The sequence below is a fragment of the Procambarus clarkii genome, chromosome 28 (assembly GCF_040958095.1).
Source record: "Procambarus clarkii isolate CNS0578487 chromosome 28, FALCON_Pclarkii_2.0, whole genome shotgun sequence".
Lineage (NCBI taxonomy): Eukaryota > Metazoa > Arthropoda > Malacostraca > Decapoda > Cambaridae > Procambarus > Procambarus clarkii.
In genome coordinates this window covers 21,947,899-21,961,740 of record NC_091177.1, presented here as the reverse complement: position 1 = coordinate 21,961,740, position 13,842 = coordinate 21,947,899, and the positions used below count along the sequence as shown (strand labels likewise).

Genomic DNA, 13,842 nt, shown 5'->3' with positions numbered 1-13,842 from the left:
GTGGTCGGTCTCGAGCCCATTGTTGATGTGACAATGTGCATTGACTTTTGTAACTAGCTTATCAAGATTATAACTTCCTTGGCTATATGAATTGTGGGGCTCAGTCCCTGAGCCCATTATGCGCCTCTGTAACACTCCACTATCGCCCATAGGATGGGTATGGGGTGCATAATAAATGAACTAAAATAAGCTCTGCCTTTTTGATAACATATACAATTATAAGCTTTATTTGTGAATCTCAATTAATTAAGCAATATATCACAGAGCCTGTAGGGTTCGGTGAGATGAGCGAAGAGACATGGGAGATTTCACATAAGTACAGTACATGGTAGTTTAAGTAGCGAACGCATGTCAACGAATAACGAGTATATATAACAACACTATTGTCCTATGAAGTCGATTTAACTTCCAAACATATATTTTTTTAATAAATGTTAAATGTTTTCTGGCTAGCTATGTTAGATTTTATTAAAAATACGTATTCTACTTGTTAACATTATAATTTAAATTTGTGATAATTTGTGCAGAGAAGTGCGACAACTGGATATGCCAACAAACACTTTCCAAACAACGATATATCTTGGATAAGTCGTTCCACAACATTGACGCTTGGACCGTCGACTTCCTTTGATGCTACTTATTTACTTATTTCATAATGAAATTATATTAGTTTGGAGTAAATATATGTTTTCTCATGTTCTGCATTCAGCACCCACATTATAGTAAATATACCATATTACTTCATTACTTAAATAATGCTAGGAGGGTTTGAGTAGCTTTGGGTCTTTAGTGGACAGAATCTCCAATAGATGGGGCGAGAGTCGCTCCCTCTCTCTCGCCCGAGCAAGAGTCGAAACTTAATTTAAAATTGATATATCTTTGTTCTCGAACATGATATATTTCATTTGGTGAAATCATAATAATGTTCATATCTCGGTCTTTCTGGAGGCATATAAGATTTTAGGCTTTATTAGCGTATCTTTGATAATTATACAATATATCGGCAAGTGCGTAGGCGTCTGCACTCCATGCCCGACAAGCTACTGAGCGCTACTATAAAAACATATGTATCTTCACTTGAGCTATAAATATGTCTATTGTAATGTATTGAAAATGAAGCTCTTATTTCTATCTTGCTTAAGACATATAAAACATTTGTGTTTATTAACGAATTTACGTGAAATAAACATTGATCTGAGAGAGAGTTGCTCTGTCGTTCAGTCTGTACGGGGTGGGAGCTCCGTAATTTTTAAAATACATGTATCTTCATTAGAACTTTAAATATGTCTATGGTAAAGTGTTTAAAGTGAAGCTTATATGTCTGCCTTTCTTGAGACATATAAAACATATATGTTTATTAACGAATTCACGTGAAATAAACATTGTTCTGAGAGAGAGTTGCTCGGTCGATCAATCTGTCCGGGGTTAAAGCTCGGCTATTATAAAAGTACACGTATCTTCGCTTTAAATTTAAATATGCCCATGGTAAGGTATTTAGAATGAAGCTTATATTTCTATCTTTCTTGTGACATATAAAACTCTTACGTTTATTAAGGAATCTGTGTGAAATAGGCATGGTTCTGAGATGAATGCTGCGGTTTTCGAGCTCGACGCGCGGCAATGGACGCCTTAAGCATCCAGTGGGTATTATTGGACCCTATACCCATTTTATTTGTGGTTGGAGCCCCATACCCATTCTATGGGTGGTTGGAGCCCCATACCCATCCTGTGGGTTGTAGTGGACGCCATACTCATCCTGTGGGTGGTATTGGACCCCATACCCTTCCTGTGGGTGGATGTGATCCCCATACTCATCCTGTGGGTGGACGTGACCCTCATACCCATCCTGTGGGTGGTATTGGACCCCTTTCCCACCTAACAGGCGGTAGGTGACAATATACCCATCCTAGCTATAGTTGGTATAGTAGACACAATACCGTCCTGTTTGCAGTAGTTTACCCCATAGACATTCAAATGTAACATCGTTTTCTGTTAGCGTTCCTACAAAACATTCTTTAAAGATTTTTAAAGCCAAACTATGGTATATAATATTGATTGGTGAAGCACTGTTATTCTATGTAATAATTTATAGTGCTTATTATAATTTACTAAGAACAACTAATATTTCTCAAAACAAAACTACGAGCCTTCAATAGGATATAGCTGATCTGTAATATTATAAGAGCATGGACAACAGTAGGTAAATTTCACAACCCATGTGGGACCTGAAAACTACAATTTTCCTTATAATTGAACCAATCACGAATATTCTGCTATCTATGTTGACGGACGGGTACTGTGACACGTAAATTGGTACGTGAGGAAGAGTTTGGGCCTTGGTAAAAAAAGTAACTGGGAATATATCACATATTTACTAATTCATATTCAACATATTGACTTTAAGCATTAAGTCATATATGTGCTGTCTTGTGTGAGAACGGGTTGGGAGCTGGGTCCTGGTGGTGCGGGAGGTGGAGTTCACTGACCAAGGAGAGTTTCGCTGCCGCCTCGACTTCCAGTCTTCGCCCACACACAACGGCAGAGTCCTATTTCGCGTGGTTGGTGAGTACTGATGTCTCGCCTGGAGTTAGTAGGGGAAAAAATATATATGTAGTTTGTCTTTTTTTTTATGTATGTTTGTGTTTGTGTGTGTGTGTGTGTGTGTGTACTCACTTATTTGTGTCTGCAGGATCAAACATTGAATCTAGGATTCCGCCTTTCTAGCCGTCGGTTGTTTACAGCAATGACTCCAGTCTTATTTCCCTATCATGCCTAGTTTTAAAATTATGAAAAGTTTGCTTCCACAACGTGCTCCTTGAGTGCATTCCATTTTTCCACTATCACGCTAAATGAAAATTTCCTAACATCTCTGTGATTCATCTGAATTTCCAGCTTCCATCCTTGTCTCCTCGTTCTGTTATTATTCCATGTGAAAATTTCTTCTATTTCCACTCTATTGATTCCCCAGAGTATTTTTTATGTTCCTATCATATTCCATCTCCCTTCTTTTTTTTTAGTGTCTCCAGGTTCAGTTCCTTCAGACGCTCTTCAAACCTCATCTCTCGTAACTCAGGGACAAGCCTCGTCGCAAACTTTAGTCTTTTCCAGTTTCCTTTTGTGTTTTTTTCAGGTGGGGACTCTATGATGGCGCAGCATACTCTAAGACTGGTCTCACGTAGGCAGTGTAAAGCGCCCTAAATGCCTCCTTACGTAGGTTTCTGAATAATGTTCTAACTTTTGCCAGTGTAGAGTACGCTGCTGTCGTTATCCTATTTATATGTGCTTCAGGAGATAGATTAGGTGTTACGTCCACTCCCAGGTCTCTTTCTCTGTTGTTGTTGTTGAAGATTCGCTACTTGGAACAAAAAGTTCCAGGTAGCGCGGGCTATGGTGTCTCTCTCTTTCTCGAATCGTCACAGGTAGGTAGTTTCCCCTTCATTGTGTGTACTGTCCCTTTGGTCTCCTATCACCTAATACTATTTCCATAACTGTTAATTTGCTCGTGTTGAACTCCACTATTCATTTTTCTGACCATCTCTGGAACTTATTTAAATCCTCTTGGAGGATCCTACAATCCTCATCTGACACAACTCTTCTCATTAATTTTGCGTCATCCGCGAACATCGACATACAGAACTTTACTCCTGTAAACATGTCATTAACATATATTTGGAATAAACCTGGTCTCAACACCGATCCTTGAGGTACTCCACTTGTTACTATTCGTCTGGCCGACCTGGCCAGTCCGACCTGGTAGTTCCTTACTCATGCTAGGGCCTTTCTACTTGCTCCCGCCTGCCTTTCAAGTTTGAATAGCAGTCTCATGTGTGGTACTGTATCAAAGGCCTTTTGGCTGTCTAGAAATATGCAGTCTCCACACCCTTCCCTGTCCTGCCTTATTCTTGTTATTTTATCATAGAATTCCAGGAGATTTTTCAGGCATGATTTCCCTTCCCTGAACAGTGAAACATCGGTGTTGATGTTTGTTTACAAACCTAATGTTCTCCAGGTGTGCAACAAGTCTTAGCCTTATTATTCTTTCAATTATTTTGCAAGGGATGCTTGTCAGTGATACAGGTCTGTAGTTGAGTGTCTCCTCCCTATCCCCTTTCTTGAAAATTGGTACCACATTTGTCTTCTTCCAGCAACTGGGCAATTCTTTCGTTATAAATGACTCATTAAAGATCCTTACCAGAGGCAAGCTAAGGGCCTGCGCTGCCTCGTATAGTATCCACGGTGATACTTTGTCTGGCCCAACCGCTTTAGTATTGTCAACTGTTTCATTATCTCCTCTGCTGTCGCCTCTATATTTGATAGTCTTTCCCCGTAGGGTAATCTCTTCTAACAATGGGAGCTGCTCAGGCTCGGTTGTGAACACTCCATGGAAGCTGGCATTCAGTGCCTCGCAGATTTCATTGTCACTTTCAGTATATACCCCCCCCCCCCTGTTTTCCTTAATCTTGTCACTTGGTCGTTCACCTACATTTTCCTTCTCATACGGCTGTGAAGTAATTTAGGTTGCTTTTTCGCTTTGATCGCAATATCGTTCTCATAATTTCTTTTCGATACTCTTCTTATGTTAATGTAATCGTTCCTAGCTCTATTGCAACTGATCCTGTTGTCCTCTGTCCTTTGTCTTCTGTACTTCTTCCACTCCCTCCTTCTTCTCATTTTTGCTTCCTGACACTGTTAAACCATAGGTTATTATATCTCCTCCTACTTCTTGTCTTCACTATTGGTATAATAGTATATCCCCTCCTACTCTTTGGCCTCTGCATTTCCATATGACTAGGTTCATCATATCCTGGACTGTTTTTCCTCTAATTTTTTCCTCCCACTGCACTTCTCCCAGATAGTCCCTTATCCTCTCGTAATCCCCTTTCTTGTAGTATTTTTATTTTGCAGGGATATTCCAGAGCGGGCCCTAAGCCTCTGGCTGGCCCACTAAGTGTTGCTTGTTTCTGTTTTACTTGGGCGGAGTATGAGTGTTTATGACTCGTATGGTCGCTTCAGTAAGATATTGCCATATGTGTTTAACAACTTCTTTTGCTCTGTTGAATCCAAGTTGAAATCTTAATGGGTTTGTAACTGTGCACTGTGTTAGATAATGTTCCAGTGGTCTGTCGGGCATTTCTCCATTGCTGACATTTCCTCTCATCTTCCGGAACCTGTAAGCCTATTTCCCATGCACATGGGTATCCAAGCCTGATGCAATGCAAATGTACTTTTGTTGTTCTACTGCTCCCTGTCATCAAACTAAGGGGGGTTTGTAGTTGGTTGAATTCTTGTACCAACCTGCAGATCCTGATGTTGCAACTGCTGTTTTGTGGTCACTGTACATCTTTTGCATTGCTCTGTTTCTTATTACTTTCTTAATCTGTAATAGACTGTGGTATGTAAATATCTACAGTTCTTCTCTTAGTTGCAAGTTTTGCAGCTTCGTCTGCAATGTCATTTCCTATTATTCCCACATGACTTGGCACCCAGTTGATAAGTACCCGTCGGCTTTGTCGTTTGAGTGTTTGCATTAATGTTAAGACATTTGTGATCAGATGGATGTTATCACATATGTGTTCTTATTGCAAGGTTTCTATGGCGGTTTTTCCTGTAGTTAATTCTCCTTTCCCAAACCTCTTGTTCAGTAGTCATAATCTTAAGTTCCATCATGTAGTCAAAGACTAGGACATAATGGTCACTGGCTCCTAGAGGTATTTCATGTTCCAAATTCTCGATGTCTTCTAGGTACTGGGTGAAAATCGGGTCTAATAGGCTCGGTGCATGCCCCTCCTCTTTTCTTTGTGTCTTCCTTCACATGCTGTGTTAGGAAATTCCTGTCTGTAATGTCTACTAACTCTGCTTCCCGAGTTTTCTCTCCGCCTTGGGGATTTCTGGTGTCCCAATTGATCTCTCCATGATTTAGGTCCCCCATGACCAGAAGTTTCGCTCTCATTATGTGAGCTAGTGTTGCTGCCTTCTGCTGTTCATCTAAACATGCCTTGTTGTTGTCATCATACTCCTGCCTGGGTCTTCTACTGTTTGGTGGGGGATTGTAGATCCCCCACAGATGTACTCACCTAGATGTATTCACCTAGTTGTGCTTGCGGGGGGTTGAGAGATAGCTTTTTCGGCTTTTCCGGCCTTAACTGTCAATCAGTCAACGGAGTTTTTTACACACACACACACACGACATTGATTGACAGCTGAGAGGTGGAATCAAAGAGCCAGAGCGCAACCCCCCAAGCACAACTAGGTGAGTACAACTAGGTGATTACACACACACACACACACACACACACACACACACACACACACACACACACACACACACACACACACACACACACACTCACACACTCACACACTCACACACACACACACACACACACACACACACACACACACACACACACACACACACACACACACACACACACATACACACAAACACAGTTATCTTTTTCTCACGATCTTGAGTCTACTGGGCTCTATCATATCTATACTTCAAAGTGTGTATGGAGTCAGCCTCCACCACATCACTGCCTAATGCATTCCATCCGTTAACTACTCTAACACTGAAAACGTTCTAACTAAACGAGCGCCTGTGACTGTGTGGACAGCACGCTGGACACGTAATCCTGTGGATCGGGTTCGATTCCCGACGCCGGCGAGGAACAATGGGCAGAGTTTCTTTCACCCTGATGCATCTCTTCACCCAGCAGTAAATAGGTACCTGGGAGTTAGTCAGCTGCTACAGGCTGCTTCCTGGGTGCGTGTGTGTGTGGGGGGGGGGGAATTTAGTAGTTATCTTATCTTGAGGGTTATCTTGAGATGATTTTGGGGCTTTGCGTCCCCGCGGCCCGGTCCTCGACCAGGCCTCCTTTTTGTTACACCCCCCCCCCAGGAAGCAGCCCGTAGCCGCTGACTTTCTCCCAGGTACCTATTTACTGGTAGGTGAACAGGTGCATCAGGGTGAAAGAAAAATTTTGCCCATTTGTCTCCGCCTTCACCGGGGATCGAACCCGGAACCTCAGGACTACGAATCCGAAGCGCTGTTCACCCAGCTGTTAGCTAGTAATAGTTGATTTACAGTTTAGAGGCGGGCCGAAAGAGCAGAGCTCAACCCCCGCAGGCACAACTAGGTGAATACAACTAAGTGAATACACACACACACACACACACACACACACACACATACACGCCAGGATGTAGCCGTAGCAACTGTCTAAGGTACGTACTTTCTGCTAGGTGAACAGAGGTGTTATCAGGTGAAAGAAACTCTCTTTCTCTCCTCCCCCCCCCCACCCTCTCTCTCTCTCTCTCTCTCTCTCTCTCTCTCTCTCTCTCTCTCTCTCTCTCTCTCTCTCTCTCTCTCTCTCTCTCTCTCTCTCTCTCTCTCTCTCTCTCTCTCTCTCTCTCTCTCTCTCTCTCTCTCTCGCTGTGGAAAGTCTACAATAATTTCTACAATGTTTCTACAATACAATAGTTTCTACAATGTTTCTACAATACAATAGTTTCTACAATGTTTCTACAATACAATAGTTTCTACAATGTTTCTACAATACAACAGTTTCTACAATACAATAGTTTCTACAATGTTTCTACAATACAATAGTTTCTACAATGTTTCTACAATACAATAGTTTCTACAATGTTTCTACAATACAATAGTGCCCACAATATTTTAGGTTTCATTCTTGGACTTGGTACAACTTCCTCTTCCCCTCTCCATCAGTCATGCCATCTCTAGCCCTTATCCTCTCCTGATATTAATGTCTTGCCAGTATTTTCGACATTCAATTTATCTTTAAAAATGCCTTTCAATCACTTGCTTTTCTCAGTTCCACTACAGTATTACAAAATAAACGCGTGTGTGCATTCCCCTTGGAATGCAATTTTCCCTGGCATTCCCCCATGCAAGGGGGAATACATTCCCCCTTGGAATAAATGGAATGCAAGGGAGGAATATTTCATTCCTCTCCGTAAATATGACAACTTCCAACCTGCTGGAAAATGGCTAATGACTAAAAATACAATAACGGGAGAATACAGTAACTGTTAAGCCACTGACCAGCATCTTTAATACGTTTCTCCCTTCCTTTTCTGCTAGTTCTAGTAGAGAACGACCCATAATGCTTTATTGCATTTAACTCTGCAATCTCCCTTAACTCATTCACTTGTTTGCAACACGTATGATGGAGACATTTATTCAAGATTGTATTGGGGGAAGGGGGGGGCTCATCTTGATCTCTAGTTTTCATCAATAATCTGTATTTCTTAATTTTTTCGAAAATGGTCTTTTTGTCAAGCGTTATCTTGAGGTTATCTTGAGATGATTTCGCAGCAAAGCGTTCCCGCGGCCCAGTCCTCGACCAGGCATCTTTTTTTTTTGTTACACACCCCCAATGAAGCAGCCCGTAGCAGCTGTCTAACTTCCAGGTACCTATTTTCTACTAGGTAACAGGCGCATCAGGGTGAAAGAAACATTTTGCCCATTTGTCTCCGACTCCACCGGGCTAGAAAAAATCAATTTAGAACGGCTAAATTTTATCTCAAAACACCAGCACGATTTTATCAACGGGAAATCCATGCTGCTAGACGAGCGCTTTAAAGTTCAATAATGATGAAAAGATGATGGAAATCAAAAAAAGTCATTGGAGAATGGGCAGGCTGCATGTTCCTCGACTAACAGAAGGCATTCGATACTGTCCAGCACAGGAGACTCCTACTCTGTGTAGTGAAGCACGCTGATGTATCTAAGGTATCTTAAAGTGAAAGAGTATCTATTCGGAAGGAAACAAAGGGTTATAGAGAGCGGGGATATAAAATTTAAGAGACTTTACGCGTGGAATACCACAAGTATACCTTATCTTGAGGTTATCTTGAGATGATTTCGGGGCTTTTAGTGTCCCCGCGGCCCGGTCCTCGACCAGGCCTCCACCCCCAGGAAGCAGCCCGTGACAGCTGACTAACTCTCAGGTACCTATTTACTGCTATTTACCTTGCAAAAGATTTTGAACACGCCCCATAAATGTCCTGAATAATGGCTACTAGACTTTAACCCAACCAAATGCATACAAAAATATGAGGAATAGAAGAGGAACCGCAAAAAAAACAAAACCCTGAAGTAACAGATCTTTCAGGCTGAAAAGGAGAAAGACACGAGAGAAGAAATAATCCCAAATCAAATGGCAGAACACACAAGAGCAGGGAAGGGAACTATCAGGGGGGAAAGCACCAAGTCATTACGACTATACAGCACTTGGAAGGGGTCAGGGTAAGGATTTGGGATGGGACGGTGGGAAGGAATGGTGCCCAACCACTTGGACGATTGACTAACGGCTGCAACACACGCCACATACTGGCCTGTGTTCAGCTAGCCATCAGAAATTTGGAAAAAGGAACTTTTCTGGCCCTGTACACATCAAAGGTGAGACCTTCTCTTGCGTATGCATCACCTGCATGGAACCCTGACCTGGAAAAAAACAAGGAAACTAGAAAAGGTTCAAAGAGATGAGAGAGGGTGGAGATTGGGACAGAGAGTGGAGATTGGGAGAGAGGGTAGAGATTGGGAGAGAGAGTGGAGATTGGGAGAGAGGGTGGAGATTGGGAGAGAGGGTGGAGATTGGGGGGAGATTGGGGGAGAGGGTACAGATTGAAATCCTGAATACCCCTCTTTTTATATATATATATATATATATATATATATATATATATATATATATATATATATATATATATATATATATATATATATATATATATATATATATATATATATATATATTGTCTGAGCACGCTCTCGAACTTGCATCCTTCCTCAATTAGACAACGAACGGAAGATACAAGATACAAGGAGGCAGCTGTCTTAAGAAATGAAAAGAAGCGGAAGAAAGTCTTAAAGTTCAGTCAATAAGAAGGGAGGAAAAGCGGCAGCTGTGGCCACAGAATAAGGTGATTCGAGGCAAAGAGAGCGTGATACGAGGTTAGTATCACACAGGAAACAGCAGGAAAAATATTAGATAAAACAGACAGCAGTCGACATTCTAATTCAACGAGATGAAACAGAACAGAGAACTAACCCAGTTATGAGAAACTAACTCATTTCACCCTGAATATAATGACATCAAAGGGAAATAAAAAATGGGACAATGATGTTGAATGGTTATAGGGAATTGTTGGTCTATGGTTATAGGGACATGGTGGTCAATGGTTATTAGGGACATGTTGGTCAATGGTTATAGGGACATGTTGGTCAATGGTTATTAGGGACATGTTGGTCAATGGTTATTAGAGACATGTTGGTCAATGGTTATAGGGATATGTTGGTCAATGATTATAGGGACATGTTGGTCAATGGTTATAGGGACATGTTTGTTAATGGTTATAGGGACATGTTGGTCAATGGTTATAGGGATATGTTGGTCAATGGTTATAGGGACATGTTGGTCAATGGTTATAGGGACATGTTGGTCAATGGTTATAGGGACATGTTGGTCAATGGTTATTAGGGACATGTTGGTCAATGGTTATAGGAACATATTATATATGTTCCATTATGATATATGATCATAATATATGATCACACGCAATATATATATGATCAGTGTACAGTGTACAGTGTCACTGTACACTGACACGGGACTCTAACTAAGCAATGCACACTGTACACTTACACTGGATTGTAACTAAGTGCACAAAACTGTACACTGACGCTGGACTGTAACTAACCGCTCAACACTGTACACTGACACAAGACTGTAACTAAAACTCAACACCGTACACTGACACAAGACTGTAATTAAGTGTTCAACACTGTATAGTGACACTGGACTGTAACTAAACACTCAACACTGTACAGTGACACTGAACTGTAAACACTCAACACTGTACAGTGACACTGGACTGTAACTAAACACTCAACACTGTACAGTGACACGGGACTGTAACTAAACACTCAACACAGGACAGTGACACTAGACTGTAACTAAACACTCAACACTGTACAGTGACACTGGACTGTAACTAAACACTCAACACTGTACACTGACACTGGACTGTAACTAAACACTCAACACTGTACACTGACATTGGACTGTAACTAACACTCAACACTGTACACTGACACTGGACTGTAACTCTCAGCACTGTACACTGACACGGGACTCTAACTAAGCACTGCACACTGTACACTTACACTGGATTGTAACTAAGCACTCAACACTGTACACTGACACTGGACTGTAGCTAAACACTCAACACAGTACACTGACACGGGACTCTAACTAAGCACTGCACACTGTACACTTACACTGGATTGTAACTAAGCACTCAACACTGTACACTGACAATGTACTGTATCAGGGGGTGTGGAGGGAAGTTGGGAGAGGTTTCTTTATCCCTGCACTGAAATTTTGTTATTAGAACCAACCTGATACTAGTTTACCATCGAACAGAGGTCCCCAACCACTCCCTGACAGAACAAACAGCAGACCTCGGCAGCCACACTCCCGCTACCGCTGGTCGACCAGCAATGAACACTAACGTGCTTGCAATTACTTAGATCACCCTGGTAAGCATCTGGTGCTGGGAGAGGGTGGTGTGTGTGGGGGCGTTCCCTGCACGAGGCGGGAGCCTGGACCAGGAGCTACAACTCAACTCTCACCAGAGGATAGGTGGAAGTAGGTGATTCTAGTTTCCCTCCCAATTCCCCTTTAGTCAGCTATATTATTTAGCCAGAGTATTTTGTATGTCGTGAGCAAGGCTCACCTATGTCACAGTAAGGCGCAAGTGTGCAGAGTGGGGCTACATAGAGCACTCACTGTATCTATTATTATTATTGGTGTGTGCAGGCACCCGGAGTAATTGATGAATTTACTGTGTTGATAATGTCTTTCATGAGACTTTAATATGATCATTTAGTGAGAGAATATATATATATATATATAAATGTACCAGTATTTGGTGTTAGGCTATGTGCCCAGTAACTATATTATTACTATTATTGATATATATGATTTATCTATATATATATATATATATATGTCTATGCTTGTGTATTGAATAACCATTCATGTGTGCAGTGATCAATTGAATATTCGCCCACGAAAGGAATTACCGAGAACTCCAGTAATATATACTTGCATGCGTTATCATTAAATGAGGTGCAGTGTGTAATACCATGATAGTGAATTATTGTGTTCATTAATATAGAAATGTTTGATTGAGCTCAAGATCAGTGCAGCAAAGTATTTACGTTCTATTGCTATTGTCGCAGATATTGTGTTGTTTGAGCATTTAGTGATCCTTGAGAATTTAAAGAAACAGGCATATTTCACCAACAAACAAGTGCAGTAAGAGATCACGCAGTGGGAAGGGGGGGGGGGAGTCGCCCAGCTGATTTTGACATTGACGTGAGGGGGAGCATTTGCCAGCTTGGCGAGTTCATGATTAAATGTGGGAACGAGCGACTTACGCATGAAATAGCTGTTTACTTGTTGATATACGGATGTGATGTCTTGAGTTTTAAGTAAAACACAAAATACCTTGGCGTTTGTATCATCCCCTCCATATTTCTTGTGGCTATATAATACATGAAAGGAAATAGAGTGATAGAAATAAATACCTGCCTGATATCAGACCTATTGAGTGTGCTCTTGCCACTGTTACCACAATTCAACGAAACCACTGACGTGTTACTGGACACAGGAAACACCAGTTGGCGACCTTGTGGTTAATAGTAGAGCCCTTGGCGGGGCGGGCACACAGCTGTGAAGAGAACGAGCTGTGTTCTCACTCATTCTCGATCAGAGGCCGGTTGGGATTGACTGGGATACTCTCCTGGCGTACAGTGGCGCCGCGAGGATAGAGTGAAGACCCGCAGGGCTATGGTGAGTGACCTTGTGTATACTGTTGCTCACCCTCTTATGGTGAACCCCGACAAAGTGCACACTTATATAAACTATAAAATCTAAAAAACCCAAAAATACAGCACAACTATATATTCACATTACTGCACCACAATTTAATCTTTGCCAACCTTTATTAGGTAGGAATTTAAGGTGTGATTGTGCTGAATTTGGCACAAACGCAGACTAAATAAATTTGTAGTTTCTTAGGTAGAAATTCTTACAACTAGGCTTGAGCTAGTTAGTAGTACATATATTATTCATTCTTGTGCTGACCCTATCAAGGGTGGGATTTAACCTTAGGATAACTCTGATTAGAGTATATCCATATTAATTATTTGTGTTCTCATTATTTGTGTGTATGCATTTTGAGTGCTGCTGAATGGTCACCATTACATCTAATGGTGATAAAGATGAGCTAGCCGGACGAAAGTTAATAGTGAAGTGCAAGCACTGCTCAAAATCATTAGCTACTTATTGTTAGGTAGGTACATTTAACCTCGAGTGAGGTATCTTCTTGAGGTTATCTTGAGATGATTTCGGGGCTTTAGTGTCCCCGCGGCCCGGTCCTCGACCAGGCCTCCACCCCCAGGAAGCAGCCCGTGACAGCTGACTAACACCCAGGTACCTATTTTACTGCTAGGTAACAGGGGCATAGGGTGAAAGAAACTCTGCCCATTGTTTCTCGCCGGCGCCTGGGATCGAACCCAGGACCACAGGATCCCAAGTCCAGCGTGCTGTCCGCTCGGCCGACCGGCTCCCCTAGTAGAGGTAGGTGTAAAGATAGGTAGTGTAATTTAGAAAGGTAGAGTGTAATTTAGCCACATTAATTTAGGCTACATTCAATATTACTTGTCAATTAATGAGCAAGTACCCAAGCTTCATTAGTAATACTTATTCAAGTCCCATGAAATTTGGACTTAAAGCCACCATGGCT

The 13,842-nt window shown here is 41.7% G+C and overlaps 1 long non-coding RNA gene across 1 annotated transcript; it reads right to left on the bottom strand.

Moving 5' to 3' along the window:
- Nucleotides 1-2,356: 2,356 nt before the first annotated feature.
- LOC138369390 (uncharacterized) lies at nucleotides 2,357-11,523 on the bottom strand. The gene is made up of 2 exons (XR_011229817.1): nucleotides 11,429-11,523; nucleotides 2,357-2,581 (listed from the first exon to the last, which is right to left on the bottom strand). It is a non-coding gene; the product is annotated as an uncharacterized lncRNA (long non-coding RNA).
- Nucleotides 11,524-13,842: the final 2,319 nt, after the last annotated feature.